Source organism: Lolium perenne, chromosome 3, assembly GCF_019359855.2.
Source record: "Lolium perenne isolate Kyuss_39 chromosome 3, Kyuss_2.0, whole genome shotgun sequence".
In the NCBI taxonomy this organism is placed as follows: domain Eukaryota; kingdom Viridiplantae; phylum Streptophyta; class Magnoliopsida; order Poales; family Poaceae; genus Lolium; species Lolium perenne.
This window is the reverse complement of record NC_067246.2, coordinates 166,408,161-166,414,866: the sequence shown is the minus strand read 5'-3', so window position 1 is coordinate 166,414,866 and position 6,706 is coordinate 166,408,161.

Below are 6,706 nucleotides of genomic sequence, written 5' to 3'. Positions count from 1 at the left end.
TTTGCAATTTACATGGCCATGTTATCAAGGAGTTGTGTCCGAAAATCAAAAAAAAAAAAAACAAAAAGAGAAAATTGAAAAGAAGCAAAAAAGAGCTACATAGCTGCGTGTGTTCTACAAAAGAAAAATCCAAAAAGAAAAGTGTTGTGCTAGTTGAATCAAGTGAAGGCCTAAGTTTACTTTCCTGCACCCGTAGTTGAGCAATCTTGTGCCTGTCTCGTTGAGCTTTGCTAGCGTCTCTCTAGTGCATTGCAATTTTTCCCACATATAGTTGCATTGCCCCATTATATCGCCTTGTGTGAGTATCATTGGTTGCCTACGGTCAGCGCTAGAGCTTGTTATTGGTGCAAATAGGTAGCCCACCTACAGCCCCACATATATCCTGCTTTGTCGTGTGTTTTGTTCTTATACCCTTGATATTCGCTTCGCTACATCCGTGCACTAGTCCGTCAATCCAAGTTGGTAAGCAATACTAATTCACTTTGGAGCGGTAAGATTTACCTTTCTTATCAGTTTTGAGTGAGTTGTGAGAGTACCACCAAAGATTTTTGTTTAGTGCACTAACCTACTAATCATGTCTTCTACCGAGAATGTTGATGTGATGCAGAAAAAGGACGCCGCTACACCAGTTACTTGGCGTGAATTTGAGGCACTTCGTGATCACATGCAACGTGAAATACGAGTTGCTAGTGATGTGTTGGACAAGGATATTCAGAGTGTTCACTTGAAGGTCGATGAGACTACTACAGCGGTTAACACCGTTCAAACATCGGTGACGACTCTTCAAGCATCTATACAAGCTTTGACAACCGCCGTTGGTGAGATACGTACAATGGTGCAACAACAACCACAACCTGATGAAGATGGCAGTGTGCAAGGTGACAATGCTGAAGCTGCTAATGCTCAAGGGCGTGGTGTTGGTCGTGGTCTTGGACGTGGCATTGGAGATGCGTTCCGTGGTCGTGGTTTTGTCCCCGTCGGAGCCCAACGTGTTCCTCAACAACAAGACGATGGTTTGGGTAAGCCCAAGTTCTCAATTCCCAGATTTGAAGGAGGTACTGATGTTGAAGAATATCTTACATGGGAGCTGAAGATTGAGAGATTATGGCGTTTACATCCTGACTATACTGAAGATAGGAAGATCAAGCTTGCTTCCTCTGAATTTGATGGCTATGCATTGCGTTGGTGGGATGGACTTGTTCGTGCTCGTGAAGAAGATGGTGAGCTGCCTATTATCACATGGCGTGCTATGAAGGCGGCAATGAGAGCTCGTTTTGTGCCTACCAATTACTTGCGTTCCGTCTTTGATAAGTTGACCCAATTGAAACAAGGTGTGTTGACGGTTGATGCTTACTACATGGAGATGGAGATGCTTATGCAGCGTGCCCGTGTCCGTGAGTCTCTTGAGATGACATTACAGCGATTTCTGAATGGTCTCAGATTTAACATCAAGGGCATTGTGCGTCATCACAGCTACGCTACTATGAATGAGCTACTACATCATGCAAGAGAAGCTGAGTCACAGTTGGCTGAAGAACTGCAAATGAAGGGCCGTGCTACAGGCGCTGGGCGCTATACACCCCGCGCGCCGCCCTCCATGGCGCCATCTTCGCGCCCTGCAGATGTTCCTACTTCGTCTAGCAAGCCGGTCTCTAGTGTCACCAACACAAAGAAGCCCGTTCCTGCAGCAAGTGGAACTAGTTCTACCATGTCGACAGCGCGCAACCGTGATATGGTTTGTCATACATGTGGTGGCAAGGGTCACTTCAAGAAGGATTGTCCTAATCGTAAAGTTATGATAATTAATGAGGACAATGAGTATGAAACTGGAGATGATGCTGATCCAAATGCTCCAGATGAGGATGATTATGACAAAGGATGGGTTTGATACTTTCCCTTCTGAAGCTCAAACTATTGTTGTCTCGCAGCGTGTTCTTAATGTATAGTCAAGTGCATCTACACAGCGCTGTAATTTGTTCCAAACAAAGGCACTAGTTGGTCCTGATAAAGCTTGCAAGGTCATTATTGATGGCGGGAGTTGTCGCAATCTAGCAAGCAAAGAGTTATGTGCCAAGCTGAAACTGAAGTATCTACCGCACCCGCATCCATATTATATTCAGTGGTTGAGCAATAATGGTGAGATGAAGGTGAGCCACATGGTGCGTGTTGATTTTGAGATTGGACCGTATAAGGATTCCATTGACTTTGATGTGGTTCCTATGACGGTTTGCCATCTACTGTTGGGCCGGCCATGGCTTTATGACCGTTCTGTGCAACACAATGGCCGCGCCAATACATATCACTTGGAGTTCAAGGGGAAGAAAATTAACTTACAACCTATGTCACCACAGCAAATTGTCAATGAGTCTCGTCAGAAGATTGAAGTAAACTTGGAGGATGCATCCATAGATAGGCGAGAGAATTGTAATGCCGTGAGTGATATAACGAAAAGTGAGAGAGTGAATTCCTTAGTCTCATTAGCCACCAAACAAGACATGAGAGAATTTTGTGAGGATCCTACAGCCATGCCTATTGTGCTCATGTACAAGGGTACGGTTTTGGTTTCTAACGACATGACCCCTCTTCCTCTTGGTGTTTCTAATGTTTCGCAGAATTAGCGACGTGTTTCCGGAAGAGGTACCTGCAGGACTTCCACCATTGCGAGGTATTGAGCATCAAATTGACTTGATTCCCGGAGCATCGCTGCCCAATAGGGCGCCATATAGGACGAATCCCGAAGAAACGAAGGAGATACAGAAGCAAGTACAAGCGCTACTCGACAAAGGTTATATCCGCATAAGCCTTAGTCCTTGTGTTGTTCCTGTTATTCTTGTTCCTAAGAAAGATGGTACATGGCGTATGTGCGTAGATTGTAGAGCGATAAACAACATTACTATTCGATATCGTCATCCTATTCCCCGTTTAGAGGATATGCTAGATGAATTGAGTGGTGCTGCTGTTTTCACTAAAATTGATTTGCGTAGTGGTTATCATCAAATTAGGATGAAAGAAGGGGATGAGTGGAAAACCGCCTTTAAAACAAAATTTGGGTTATATGAGTGGTTAGTAATGCCTTTTGGTTTAACTAATGCACCTAGCACTTTCATGAGACTGATGAACCATGTTTTGCGTGATTTTATTGGCAAGTTTGTGGTTGTGTATTTTGATGATATATTAATCTACAGCCGCAATGAATCTGATCATATTATACATATTCGACATGTTTTGCAAGTGTTGCGTGATAGTAAACTCTATGGTAATCTTGAGAAGTGCACATTTTGCAAAGATAAGGTCATATTTACGGGTTATGTTGTCTCTAAGCGTGGAGTAGAAGTAGATGTGTCTAAAATTGAAGCTATTCAAAATTGGCCTACTCCCATGAATGTGAGTCAAGTAAGAAGTTTTCATGGTCTAGCTGGGTTTTATCGCCGTTTTGTGCCCAATTTTTCTACTATTGCGGCACCTTTGAATGAATTGACTAAAAAGGGTGTTGCTTTTGAGTGGGGCGTTGCCCAAGATCATGCTTTTGATGAACTGAAACGATTGTTAACTTCTGCACCGTTGCTTGCACTTCCTGATTTCAATAAGCAATTTGAGATTGAATGTGATGCTAGTGGTATTGGAATTGGTGGTGTGTTGATGCAAGAGGGACGCCCAATTGCATATTTTTCTGAGAAACTTTCTGGTGCTAAGTTGAACTATCCAATATATGATAAAGAATTGTATGCTTTAATTAGAGTTCTTGAGGTTTGGCAACATTATTTGTGGCCAAAAGAATTTATCATACATTCTGATCATGAAGCTTTGAAATATCTGAAAGCCCAATCTACTTTGCATAGGCGTCTTGCTAAGTGGGTTGAGTTTATTGAGTCTTTTCCGTACATTATTAAGCATAAGAAGGGAAAAGATAATATTGTTGCTGATGCTCTATCTAGGAAAACTATGCTATTAACCCATCTTGATGTTAAAATTCCTGGATTAGAGGTGTTATGTGATTTATACGCGACTGATCATGATTTTGCTGAACCATACCGCTTATGTGTTATTGGTAAAGCATGGGAAAAATATCACATACACGATGGGTTCTTGTTTAGAGCTAACAAACTATGTGTTCCAGAATCGTACGTGCGTTTGCTCTTATTGCGGGAATCTCATGCTGGAGGTTTGATGGGTCACTTTGGGCGTGAGAAGACGCTACTCATGCTCGCTGATCACTTTTATTGGCCAAAGATGAGGCGGGACGTGGACAGGTATGTCAAGAGGTGCATTACTTGCAACAAGTCCAAGTCCAAGCTGAAGCCTCACGGTTTGTATACTCCTTTACCGGCACCTACTACACCTTGGGAAGATATTAGTATGGATTTTGTGTTGGGCTTGCCGCGTACTAAGAGAGGCCATGATTCTATATTTGTGGTAGTGGACAGATTTTCTAAAATGTCACACTTTATTGCCTGCCACAAAAGCGACGATGCGTCGCATATTGCTAACCTGTTTTTCAGGGAGATTGTTCGACTACATGGAGTCCCGAAGACTATTGTTTCTGATCGTGATGTGAAGTTCATGAGCTACTTCTGGAAGACACTTTGGGGGAAGCTGGGGACAAAGCTATTGTTCAGTACTACTTGTCATCCCCAAACTGATGGTCAAACTGAGGTGGTGAATCGAACCTTGTCACAAATGTTGAGATCCATGATCAAGAAGAACCTAAAGGAGTGGGAAGAGTGTTTGCCGCATGTGGAGTTTGCTTACAACAGGGCGGTACACTCTACCACAGAGCTGTGTCCTTTTGAGGTGGTGTATGGTTTCAAACCCATTACTCCACTTGACTTGTTGCCTTTGCCCATACATGAGAGAGTTAATATGGAGGCATCCAAGAGGGCAGATTTTGTGAAGAAAATACATGTGAAGACTAAAGAGTTGATAGAAAAGAAAGGCAAGAGCAATGCTGCAAGGATGAACAAGAAGCGCAAAGAGATGTTGTTCAAGCCTGGTGATATGGTGCAGGTACATTTTCGCAAGGATAGGTTCCCGAAGCTGCGGAAGTCTAAGTTGAAGCCTCGTGGTGCTGGTCCTTACAAAGTGCTTGCCAAGATCAATGATAATGCATACTCGATAGATCTTCCAGCTGATGAGTTTGGTGTCAGTAATTCTTTCAATGTTGCTGATTTGACACCATATGACGGAGAAGACCTTGGAGCGTCGAGGTCGACGCCTTTTGAAGGGGGGGGGATGATGAGGACATCCCTACCTCACTACTACCTCCGTCATTGCAAGATGAAGATGAAGCTATGAAGTTCAAGTCCAATGAAGTTAGGATTGGACCAATGACACGAGCTCGTGCGAAGCTACTTAAACAACAGGTGAACTTGTTCCTAAACGATACTTTGATCGACGAGAACTTTATACTACCTAAGTCGTATTACTTATGTATGATCAGGTATGAGGAGGAACCAAGCGTCGCACGAGGAGGAGAGGAGAAGCTGGACGTGAAGCTGGACATGGAGCCGGACGTGAAGACATCCCATGGACGCGCGAGGGAGGAGCGGGAGGCATGCGCGAGAGGAGGAGATCTTCAGGCCGGTCCCAGGCCCGGTCAGACCGGCCGTGGGACCGGGCCACCCGGTCACCAACCGGATTTTGAACCGGTGCCATCCGGGCCACATCCAGGGAACACGGACCCTTCGTCCGGTTTCCACCGATCCTGAGACCCGGTCTAGGACCGGACCACCCGGTCCCAGGCCCGGTCGACCGGCCCCCAGACCGGCCGAGTCCGAGTCTGTCTCGACCAGATCTATTCTGGGTCGGTTATTTCCGTACTTTTTCGACCTGAGGTCGTCCCGAACGCCTATATAAGTCCCTGGGACGCCCCCAAAGTTGCTTTAGACCACGTTTAAGATAAACCCTAGTTCTTAGTTGTTTGCTCTGCAAAACTATTGAATACTACTCTCCAATTCGCATCGATCTGGAGTTTTATGCTACTGAAAGTTTGTGTGTGATCTGCTGTTCCATTGGGAATTAGAAGATTGCAATTTACCGCTTCGTGGTCGGCGGCTACGTGCGCAAGTGTGTGGAGTTGCGAATATCTTGCAGGGTTGAGAGCTGTTGCATTGGCATCAGGAATCAATCGAGAGACTTCGTCGGCGTCATACAAGTTATCCTCCTCGTCATCATCGATTCCATCCGCTGCTACCATTGTGTGTTCATCACCACCGTCGCTTACTGAGAAGATCGGGACACCCCTTATCACAAATATTAACTGGAAAAGAAAGTCCCAGGATCAATGATAGTGCCAAGAGGAATTTCATTGATTTCTAGAAAGTTTACATGGACATTACAAAAGAAGTTCTCCAAAGGGACTAACAGGATAATTGTCGCCAAAGCTAAAATGGCGACAACAGCAAAAGAAATAGAGAAAGCAAAGGAAAGAAAAAGAAAAGGCATTCAACTAGACCTCCGGCCTTGATGAGCTAGGAGTTGCAGATGGCTTGATCCCAAGATAGGCCAGGATTTTCTTCGTGTTGGGCTTGGCTGCCTTGATCAACGACCGCCATTTTGTTTGCTCTATCTGCTCGGTGTCACCAACCTTCATCCAGTCAACAGTTTGTTGGCTGTCAGCAACCAAGGCAACAGTGTTCTTGACAGCAACTTTCATGTTCTCCTGGCGCATCTTCAGTCCAAGATCCTCCGGTGGATTGAAGTCCTTGGC